General features: G+C 41.8%; 1 pseudogene; it reads left to right on the top strand.

Annotated features, from left to right (window-relative positions):
- Window positions 1-792: 792 nt before the first annotated feature.
- On the top strand, window positions 793-1,575 carry LOC138146461 (ubiquinone biosynthesis protein COQ4 homolog, mitochondrial pseudogene; annotated as a pseudogene).
- The last annotated feature ends 10,707 nt before the right edge of the window (window positions 1,576-12,282 follow it).

Consider the following 12,282-nt stretch of genomic DNA (forward strand, 5'->3'; position numbering starts at 1 on the left):
ACTGTTTTACTATTTAACAAAACTAGTTTTATTCCTATGTGGGGAGTAATCTAGAACTCTCTTTGATATAAAAACAAAAGGCATCAATAAATTTTATTTTCAAGAAATAATAATAATAACAGCTAGCATTTATTTGGTGCTTTAAGGTTTACAAATTAAGGTCTTTCCCAGGTCTCAGTTTGTCCAAGGCAAGGGCTAGGTTAATTAAAACAAAAAATGGTCTAGTTTACCATGACAAAAGTATCACTCTGGGAGAGGGAGACCCTCAGAGCTTCTGGGTGGAACAGAAAGCAATTGCTATTTACACTCATATACATATGAAAATATCTATGGAGGAGATCAATCAACAAGCATTTCTTAAATGCTATCTATATACCAGACCTTGTGCTAAGGGCTGGAGATACAAAGGAAATGGAAAACATCATTTGCTTTCAGGGAGCTTCTCTCCTAATGGGAGAAACAACAGATACACATATTCCTATGTGAATATCTGATCGAGGCCAACATTGTGGTAGGAACAATAAAGATTGCGGACACTCAACAGAGAGGGAGAACATGGTGGACTGAGATCATCAGGGAAGGATTTAAGTACAAGGTTGGGTTCTACAAAGAAAGATGAATGGTATTCAGAGAGGAAGAGAGATATTTTATTTGAAAAGTATTCCAGGCTGGTGCAATGGCAATGCTGTTCCTCCTGTCACAGTTCCCCAGCCTATTACCTCAACTCCAGCTTGGTGTCCATCGCCCAGCTCTCCCCGGTGGCCACAGTACCGACCTGGGCCTGCTCTACTCATGCTACTTACAGAAAGCGCTACTGCCTGCATGGTGCTCTATGGCCCCTACTGCCACAACATAGTTGCTATCCGGGGTGAGACCATAGGACGCCAAGCTCTGCAGGCACTCAGGGACTGGATGAGGAGAGGCCTTGAGATACCCAGATCCTCAGTCTCAAATCTAGCTCTCTACCCTGGACTTCAACAACCTCAAGACCCCACTGGAGGCTCCTTTGGTTGGGAGTATGTCCACTTTCTTGATATTAATAGGGTATCCTCAGATACAGGAGCATGCACCCAGTTTGTGGATGACGAGGAACTTTCTTACCAGATCCAGCATTACCTCGAGGTTCATGACCTTTTGGGAATGCCCACCAACATGAACGGAGAAGTTGTGGTTAAGTGGTTCGAAGCCATCCAAACAGGCCTGCCCCTGCGTGTCTTAGCAGCTGCCTTTGGACCTGTTGGACTCAGTGCTAAGTAAGTTCCTTTGTGGCCTCTCATATGGGTGTCCAGGGAGGAAGGAGAGTTGGGGCACAGAGGGGCAAGAAATAGGAGCAGAAACCAGAGCCTGTCAGGGTCTGTGTCCAGACCTTAGCAACCTCTTTACAGCTAGACAAATGTCATGTAGGTGAAGTATGGGGTGGGATTGACATAATGGATTCTTCCCTGTTCCTTCAGAGCTGATTCCCTGGGCAGTTCAGAATGGCCCAAACTCCCCATGTGTCCTCAATCTCTATTATGAACAATGGTGGGAGTCCTTTGGGAGGAGTTAGGCATTACTCCACCTCCTGCTGTGTGACCAGGTTATACCCCATCCCCAAAACTGATCCAACAGGTTCATTCCAACCCTATGCCTCTGGGTAATGGGCTGCCCTGCCCAGGACCTTTGCACTCTGTACCCAGGGACACCTAGCTACAGATAAGGGAATGAAGAGAACTCAAAAAGTGGTATTAAAGGGATATGTGTGTATCCCCTTGTCTCCCCAAAAAGATATGAGAATAAAAGGAATCTATTATTCAGAAGAAATCTCTTAGGTAGGCCAGAAGCAATCCACCATGGCTATCTAAGGCAGTGGAATTGAATGGGCTCAATAAAGAGAATTATATTGATTGATCAGGAATCCATGGCTCCATCAATTTATTTAATTTACTCTCCAGTCACTCTGCTCTCCCCTGGAAGAATTCCTTCTACTCTTCCATCCTTTTCTCTCCCCTTCCTTCTGAGTTCAAAAAACTTTCTGAGTGGTTTGGACAGAATACCAGGAAGTCAACTTTTTGGATCCAGAAGTGGTATAAGGAAGGATGTTGGTTCCATAATCTGAATAAAGTCCTTTTGGACAAAGAAAAGAAAAGAAAAGAAAAGAAAAGAAAAGAAAAGAAAAGAAAAGAAAAGAAAAGAAAAGAAAAGAAAAGAAAAGAAAAGAAAAGAAAAGAAAAGAAAAGAAAAGAAAAGAAAAGAAAAAAAAGAAAAGAAAAGAAAGAAAAGGAAAGGAAAGGAAAGGAAAGAAGAGAAGAGAAGAGAAGAGAAGAGAAGAGAAGAGAAGAGAAGAGAAAAGAATTCCAAACAGGGAAATACTGTTAAAAAAAAAAAAAGGCATGGAAGGAGGAACAGTTAGGGCCTGTTTGGGAGATGCTGAGTAGAGCCAATGGATAGGATTTGAAGGTTTACCTAGGCCAGCAATGAGAGACAGATTTGAATTGGTTGTGGAAAGCCTTGAAAGCTGGATAAAAGTCTCAGACAAAGTTAAAGTTAAAATAGACTTAATCAAAAGAGAAAAATAAGGATACTACACTCTATGTCAGCCATATCAATAAATATTTTGTTAGACTATTTAAAATAACTAAACAGTACAAGGTTGGAATATTGCTGTGGTGTAGGACATGATAAGTTGGAAAAATATGGAAAGACTTGGACTTATCAAGGAAGATGGTATCCACCCTCAGAGAAACAGAGGACAAATAATTACAGTATAGTCTTACATAGATGCATATGAATGTATATGTCTATATATGAGTATGATTATAGATATCTAAGTATATGTATATGTATGTATATATGTTTGTGTGTATAGGTCTATATATGTATGTACATATAGTATGTATATACTATATGTATATACACAATGTGTGTGTATATGTTATATATATACACACATGCTTAATTATAGCCTTCTTAGGGTAGGGTGGGAGGAAAGGGGGGAAAAAAACAAAGTAAAAAGTGTACACCAGAGAACAAAAAAACCTTGCAAGGAGGCAAAGATGGACAGCTCTGAACACGATGTGCAGTATTTATTATATAGGCTTTCTAGAAATGGAAATGTATTGCTGTATATTTTGAATCTTATGTTCTGCTGTGCACATGGCAATGCTTTTTTTCTTTTCTTCTTTTGTATTTAAGTTCAAAATAAATTAAAAATTAAAAAATAAGAAAGTTGGATAGAAGAGTTTGGACAGTTATCACGTACCACAGGAAGAACAGTACAACTGTTCCCTTTTCCTCAGGCCCAAATTTCAGGCCTTGTGAAGATTTTCCCAAACTACTTTGGTCACACAACACTTTGGGGCATGAAGCATATTGACAAATTCTATGAATGGTAGTCTAAGGGCTCTGAAGGAATGGAACCAGGGAATACCCTTGGGTTGGGGAAGGATAACAACAAGGAAAAGTGAGAGCGAAATAAGGAATTAAGTATTTTCATAAATAAAACTGTCTTATGTGACACTTATTTTTGATACATAACCTCATGACCATCAGTCATGGTGAAGGGAGATTTGCCTAAATATGCAATTTCCATTTTAGATTAGACCTGTCCACACTATAAGTAACTCTCATGAAATGTTTTTGTCTATCAAAAATACTTTTCACATGCGACAGATGGAATCAGAAAGGTAAGCTTGGTCTATAAAATGTTTTCCCATTTATATCATTGAGCAGGAAGAAAACTTTGAGACCCTCTTCATCTGACAGATAATGAAATTGAAACCTCAGAAAAGTTAAGTGATTTGTCCAAAGTCATACTACTAGGGAGTGGCAGATTCAGAATTTGAATTCGGGTCTTCTAACTCCAAATCCAGTGCATTTTCCAGTGTATGAGATATTGTTCTTGTCCAGACGTTCCACCTGGACTAATATTATCTAATGAAAGGGGCAATATAGTGACAACTGCCTCCCCACTCCAGTCCAGCCTTTACTCAGCTATCGAATTGGTCTTCCTTAAGCACGGATCTGACCATGCCACCTCTCTATTCATTGTCCCCCCATTGGCAAAAGGATCAGTTATGAAATAATTTATTTGATTTTAAAAACCTTTCACAACCTGGCACCTTCCTATGCTTTACTCCCTGGCATGTCCTCCACAATTCAGCTATACCAGCCTCCTTGCTACTCTTCCACATGATGACTGATCTCCCAACTCAATGTCTTTTCATTGACTGTACCAATGCTTGGTATTCTCTCCCTCCTCACTGCTTGTTCCTGGCTTCCCATTGACTTGACTTGCTGCAGTCTACCTAGACTTATAGTCTCCTGTCCCCAAAGGATGGAAGACTAGAAACAGTTAGCATACCTGATAGGGCCATAAATTCAACCCCTGGCACCAGTGAATTTCTACCAGTCCCTGTGTTAGTCCTACTTTGTCTTGTTCCTGACTGGTGCATCCAAAGATGATTGGACCCTGTTTGCTATGGAATGGTGCATTTTTTCAATGGCACCAGCTCTATTTGTCTAATTCAGTTTAAAACTCCATAGACCCCAATCCCACCAGTGCCATCCAAAACTAATCTGTATTGTTCTGGGAAAGGTTGGCTGCCTGAGACTAACCACCTATGGCAGCCTCACTTCTCAGAATTGGAACCAATAATGAGTGAGATGGTGGGACAGATGCATCTTAAGTAGCCATTGTCCTGCAGAGAGACACGTGTACTAATGAGAAATCCAGTAGTTAGATGAGCTGAGTTTGAGAATCTGCTGTAAGGACAGTATCTGGGAATGTGTACCTGGGTACTGGCATTTACTAGTTTCAAAAACAACCACTGTGCTAATTTCAGATTATATACCCACAGAAAAACTAGGCCCTATGGGGATAGAGAGGGAGCAGCTGGCATAGAGAGGAAAGAGAATGTCATATTCCCTAAAGACAGAGTGGGTGTATCTGCTTTTATTTCTGTTCTCTCAAATTTTGCCTCCCTCTCTCTCTGTGTTCCTCTATCTTTGTCTCTCAGTCTCTGTCTGGTTCTCTGTATGTCTCTGTCTCTCAGTCTGTGTCTGGGTCTCTCTCCCCTCCTTCTCACCATGTTCTCCTCTTCCTCTCATTCTCTCTTATCATCCCCATCCCATGTCACCTTTACATTGGGATTCATGTGGCCCTGGGCCCTGGACCTTGACTAGATGGTTTTCCTACTTGTCATAATTTGGCATATTTTAATGGAGCTCCTCAATATGGTTGGTATTTCTTCAACGGCACACATCCATCCACTTTCCCTGTAGATGACTCTTGTGCAAACCCTCCACAGGGGATTCTCCCAGTGTATGTACCGGGATGGGGGTTTCTCTAGTTCTTCTGACATCCAATGGTCCAATCATGAAGCATGCAGGCTAGTCACTGATTCTCTTTCAATATACTATATCAGATCACCTTTTTGTCTACATGTCACTTTCACCTTACAAATTCTTCACTGATGATTGACTGAAGCCCACTCACATATACCTCATTTGTCTTTCCATTGCCGTTTTGGTATCCTGCACTTTGGATTCTTTTGAGATGTTCGAATTATATGATGTGCTATCATATAGTATTACTAGATGAATGCTGGTTTTAAAAAGTTGCATTTTTGTTTTGTCGAGAAGCTTGTCATCATTGGCAATACTACATAATTTCTCAGTTGCTGTGCTTTCTTACTTATGCTTGTTCAATTCTGGGCCCAGTTTATTGTCCTTTTGAAGTATCTAATCAAGGTGTATGTATGTGTGTTTTCATATATTTATACTCTGGACAATAGACATTCCTCATCCACTTGGCTTTTCCTATATGGAGTTAGGCCAAACTCTTTTGAGTAATTATGGCTCTCCCTGGTAGTCTCTGCCATGTTTCAGGACTTGATCCAATCAGAACACTATCATCCACCAACAGGAATGTCTGGAACACCCCCAGTTATAGGGAAGCCCTCCCCACTTTGTACTCTGTATTACATGTACTCTATGTACACAAACAACTGATTCAGAAGTGACTCCTGCATTACTAATTAGTTGCTTATTTTCTGTTAGGATAGAGTCAATTAGGGTTAATGGACTCAAGATGCAGGATGAGACATATATTTTTGGAGACGGCAAACGTGTGGATTCATTTTGCTTGGTTATATTTATTTTTTACAAAGATTGTATTTTTCCTTCTTGTTTTTTTTGTTGGGGGGGGGTGTAAGGGATGAAGAGACATAGCAATAGTGTCTGCCTCTTCTAAAAAAGCAAAGAAAATGTCATGGAGTCTTGGCCAGTGAGTCATGGCAGCACATACATTCATTGAGTCTACTTGTGTATGTATCTGATGATGAAGAATGAAAGGGCCCAATTCTCCATTTCAGAGTGTGTGTAGGTAAGATGGTTTCCTTGCCTTCCAACATATTTTTCTCTAATTGCCCCATTACACACCTTTGTATTGAACTTACCGAGTAATAAATTATCCATTGACTTAATTTGATTACTCTTCTTGAATACTTTGTAAAAATGTCTCTGCTTCCTCGTCTCCTAATCCTCAATACAAGGCACTGATTAAGACATAAGATGGGCATATTGGTCTTTTCACAGATATTAATCCCGAGCATTGCAATGTGAGACGACCAAATTCCCTATGAAAAGGATGCTTCTTGGTGACCTCGGACATGGGACAAAACCAGCTTTTCTAATTTCATTTCCCTCTGCAAGGCATACCTGAACCATGCTTTCACTTAGCATCTCCCTTCGATTTTCTCATAGTAGAGGCAATTAGATGGCCTGAGCTCTGGACTTGGAGTCAGGAAGAGCTGGGTTCAAATCCTGTTTTCGATGCTACCTGTATGACCCTGAACAAGTCAGCTAAGCCCTGTCAGTCTCAGTTTCCTCATCTGTCAAATGGGGATATTATTAGCCCCCACCTCAAAGGGTTAAAATTGTGAGGATCAAATGAGGTAACATGTAAAGCAATTTGCAAAGCCTAAGGCTCTATATACATAGTATATCCTGCGGCTGGTAAATAGTAGTAGAACTGTATTTACGACTATTTCATAGGGATATTACGAGGATTTAATGAGATAATACATATAAGCTCTGCAAAACCTTAAAAAGTGCCATACAAATATTAACTACTAGCATCTATAATTGGTATGATTCATAGCAGTAGTATGTTGACTTTCTGGTCATTGGACCAAATGTTTTGAGAACCAAATGTTAACATTTATAGAGGTCTAAAAACTCCACCCTCACCACAGAAGTGACAGTGGAGCTGATTAGTTTGAGGGCTAGTGAGCTTTTCTCTTACATTTATGGGCTGCCAAGGCTAACCTCCCCATGTCCCCATCTCAAGGCCGTCCTGTCCTACCACTGATGAGCCTTGGAAAGGAGACAGTCAGTTTCTTGCTGGGACCATTCTTCATGCTTTGCTAGTACAGTAATCTGCCACCCAGGCTTTCCAGAATCCGATATTGCTGCCATACTATGTCATGATGAGGCATCAAAATAGCATCTGGGGAGGCCTTGGCATTTCAGTGGAAAAGGATATCGTACTGAGAATGTTCTGTGCATAGCGTAGTAGAAAAAGCTTTACGCTTTGAGTCTAAGACTCTAGGTTCCAATTTTGGCTGCAGCCCTTCCTCGATAATAGGGAAGAAAAAGATTGTTGTATTTAGAGGTGGAAGAGACCTTAGAGATTATTCTTGTCCAAGCTGATCATTTTAAAATGTAAACACTGCGGCCCCTAAAGAGGGGATGACTTGGGACAGGACCCCATTTCCCACCTTGTCTTCTTTCCCCAGTATTCTTGGGTACCTTGCATAATCCCTTCCTTAACTGTTCCAAGGGCAGACTGCAATGGCTACTTCCCATGCCTCTCCTTCATTCATTTTTCCTTCTTCCCTAATTCCATGTTGATGTTGTTGCTGTTTGTCCTTCATTCTCAAAAAGGACCATGACAAGGAGGTGATTTCATGACATGCAAGTGAATTGGATCTGAACGAGGGAGGGTTGTGTAAAAGTCACCAGCCTCACTTTCTCCTCTACAGCCATCAGGGTCCAGTGACCAAATATGGATCAGGACAACTGGAGATGCAATGGGGAACCTTGGCCTTTTCAAGCTAAGGTCTTTAACAGGTCTGTTTGACTGAGGCAACATACATTCAGTGATTGAGGCTTAATAAGAAATGAGGCAAAGAATGGCCTCTTAACCTAGTCCAAAAAAAAAAAAATTCAATCTGGGAGAGGAAGATCCTCAGGATTTCTGGCCAAAATTTCTGGCAATTTCCTTACCCTTACCGTGAATGACTCAGCAAGCAGACTCAGAATAAACCTGTGAATCAGCTCCAGAGAGACTTAAGGATGCAAGGAACAATTTGAAGGTTGTCCATGGAATCTCTAGACCTGGGGTCAATAGAATTCCAAGGAGTGCATGAACTCCGATGAGGGAAAAATACCTTTTTTTTTTTAAATAATTGCTTTTTGTTGCAACCTTATATATTTTACGCATTTAAAAAAAAACATTGTTCTGAAAAGTTGTCCATAAGTTTTATCCAATTACCAGAAGTGTCCATGAGACAAACAGGATTAAGAACCCTTGCTCCAAACCCATTATGAGTGCTGATATGGGTGGGAATATATCTCTGGATGCTGAGGGTGAAAGGACATCAGACTATGTATGGAGTTGCCAAGACCCAAGACCCACCCAAAACTGGGAGTTGAGTCTTGTTTGGAAACTCCTTAAAAAACAAATTGTACCTAAAAGAAGTTCACCATTTCATACATAAGTCCTTTTCATATTCTTTTTGTACATTGGATTATTTGGGTTTAAAGATGTTTGCCAAGTTCACAATAAAAAAGGAAAAAATGTTACATGGAAATTGTATTTGTCCTCCCAGAGCTTGTGTGATGTTAGAGATGTGATAAGGCCTCTAAGAAAGGGGCCTCTAGAAGACAAGGAAGACACAACCTGGGGCCTGATGTCTGAAAATAGGAGTTCAAATCTGTCCTCAGATACTTACTAGCTGTGTGACCCTGGGTAAGTCACTTAACCCCATCAGTCTTGATTCCTCATCTGCAAAATGTGTTGGAGAAGGAAATGGCAAACCACTCCAGTATCTTTGCCAAGAAAATCCCAAATGCAGTCACAAAGACATGATTGAAACAAACAACCACAAATTATTAGAGTTACTTGAGTTTATCTGTAATCTTTCCAAGTCATACTTTCATAGAGTTAGTAGGGCAGAGTTGAAAGTGACAGACTGACATCATTTGAGGGTGACTGAGGAGAGATACAGAGATAGATGTCAAAGGATGCTTCAAGGGCCAGACCTGCAAAAAAGGATGGAGACCATCAGGAGAAAGGGACATTGCCATCTGCTAGGAGCTGAAGAAAACTGCCAGCAGACTGACAATTGAGGAGACTCCCAGAACCACGAGAAGAGACCTCCATTCAGAAGTATTCTGAGAAGCCCAACAAAATAGACCTGAGGGGCGGAGAGGTGGTGCAGTGAGTAAGAGCATATGACCCGGGGTCGGGACCCTGGATTGGTTCCAGCCTCAGATATTTGGCACCCACACAAAAAATAACTGGCTGTGTAACCTTGAGCAAGTTACTTAACCCCAATGCTTTAAAATAAATAAATAGAATACCTGAGCACGATTGTAAATGAAGGTTGTCTATAGGTGGGTATTGTACTTGCCACTGAGCTCTGTGTGACCCTTATAAACGATCTAGTTAATTCTTTGAAACTTGTAAAGGGAATTGTTGACAAGAGATGGTGGGTAAATCTCTCAGATCCTGAAAGCAATAAGGCAGAGAAGTGAGAGGTCCCCTTAACTGTGTCCAGGTCCTTAAGGATGTTTGAGAGCCTCTGACCTAAAACTTAAAGAAATTATCAGGCTTTATTACTTTCCACTGTTCTCCATCCTGAATTCTTCTCCTCTAGTTCATCTAGTAGAGTGGTATCAAAGTCAGATAGTTAGGGCCACTAAACCATATATCCCTGTGGGCTGTATATTAACTTAGAAAACCACATATTAACATTATCTGTGCTCTATTATATTTTTGTTTATTTTGCTAGATATTAGTTACATTTTAATCTGGTTTGGTGACATTCAGTAGTGCTGTGGACCTGGCATGTGGGCAGAATATTTAACACCTCTGACCTAGTCTGTAGAGGTAAGAGATGAAATATTGAGTCCAGTTTGGCTGGAACACAAGAGTGTGTTAAATAAGACTTAAGAGGTGATTGGAGACAGCTGGTTAGTCAACAGTCAACCTTTTATTAAGTGCCTACTATATCCCTTTTATTGACAACATTTTATTGTTTACTATGTGTCTTTTATTAACAGACAACCTTTTATTAAATGCCTATGTGCCAAGCATTCTTGGGCAAGGCCTTAAATGCCATGCTAAGGAGACTATATCTTATCCTAGAGTTAACAGGGAATTACAGAAAGGTTTCTGAGCCAAGAGTAACTTAATAAAACCTGTCCCTTGGTAAAATTATTTTGGTAACTGTGTGAAGAGTTTGGAAAAAGGAGAACCTAGAAGCAGGGAGATCAGTTAGGGAGCCCTGGCTCTAGTCTGGTTGAGATGTCATGGGGGCCTCAACTAGAATGGTGGACATTTGAATGGAAGGGAAGATGATGGAAGAGGTGTGGAGGGGGAATAGCAATATTTGACACTGATTGGATAATAAGGGAGAGTCAGGCAGAGGCAAGTGTTGAGGATGACTTTATGGCCCATCTTTTACCTTGTAATTGATTTATGTGTGCCAGGTGAATTGGACTATAAATTTCCTAAAGATCAATACCATCCTTCCTTCCGTCCTTCCTTCCGTCCTTCCTTCCTTCCTTCTTTCCTTCCTTCCTTCCTTCCTTCCTTCCTTCCTTCCTTCCTTCCTTCCTTCCTTCCTTCCTTCCTTCCTTCCTTTCTTCTTTCTTTTCTCTCTTTCTCTTTCCTTCCTTCCTCTTCTCTCTAGCAGATGCTTGCCATTCTAAGTGCCTTGAACATTTGTAGAAGACTCAGAGTTAATATTCTGTCCCCAAAATCTGAGGGCACAACAGTATAATCTTACATAACCTTCAGCTATGAGTCATATCACATGTTGTTCTAGAAATAAGATTCTTATTTATGGGAGGAATTAGCATCTTTATCACTGACTGCCCCTAGCAAAGTATTTTTCTGCTAATGATTCTGTCCCTCTGGGCTCTAGTCTCACAAGCTTTGGGATAGTTTCTTGGGAAAGGGGCCTCGGCTATCTGCTTGAGGATTTCAGTTTGGGATTTGCCTCTGGTCCTCCCTGCTCCTTTACTCACTCATCTCCCAAAAATGCTGCCCAGCCCAGAAAGATTTGTCTTCAGGCTCTTTCCACGCTCTTGAGACTCTGGGATTTGGGGGGAGCCAGAACAAGATGTTATTCTAAAGTCCTTCAAGAGCAACGCTAAGCAGGAGAGATTGTGGAAGAGAAGGGGGCCCAGTCTTGTGCTTTACCAGGCCACCTCCCTGTGGTTTGGAGGGCTGGCAGGGCTGGCCCCACTCCAGGAACACTAAGCTTCTTTTCACTCACACAAAGTCCCCACTGGAAGCCCGCTGGTGCTCTAGTTTGGGTACCAGGGCTGGCTTCAATAATAGGAACAAGGTGTGATTTGAGTCAAAGATGTCCCCGCCCCTCCCCAATATCTTCTCCTTCCTTGACCTAATTGTGAAGCGTGGAATTCCAGAAACTCCAAACACTGGCCTTGAACAGTCTCACTTTAACATACACGTCTCTATGGGCTGAAAGCACAAGGTAACTGGTTAAACACCTTAGTTACTTTATTTGGAGGGGGCTGAGATCTAAAGAAGCAGAATGGAAACAGCAGGGGGAGGGGTGCACTGAAGAGCTGGGGGAGAGCAGGAGGGAGGGAGACAGCCTTGACCTAGACCTCGTCCTACTCGATTCCCCAAACCCTCCAGAAGGCACAGAGGTGGTGGCGTGACCCCGATCTCCCGCTGGAGCCCCCTGGCAGGGCCTCCCTTCCCGGCTCTGAGGACTAGGCAGACCTCGCCAAGATGAGGGAGGGGCTTCCTCCTTCTCTCCAGTGTTACTGTTTCCTTTTAGGGGCATACACTTGCCTTCGCCAAGTGTAACCCCTAGGGCAGGAGGCGTCATTTTCACATATTGGACCTCAATTTCCACATCTGTAAAACTCAGGGGGTGCCTCGGAGAGCCTCCGGGGGTCACTAGCACTTCGGGTCCGTGCCCTTTCTTTTTCTCTCTTCCGCTGGACCTCTGCCCCACTCTGGGCTCGGAGACCTTG

This window comes from Petaurus breviceps, unplaced genomic scaffold (assembly GCF_028583685.1).
Source record: "Petaurus breviceps papuanus isolate PSGF00001 unplaced genomic scaffold, PetGlider_PUasm1.0 90762, whole genome shotgun sequence".
Taxonomy (NCBI): Eukaryota; Metazoa; Chordata; class Mammalia; order Diprotodontia; family Petauridae; genus Petaurus; species Petaurus breviceps.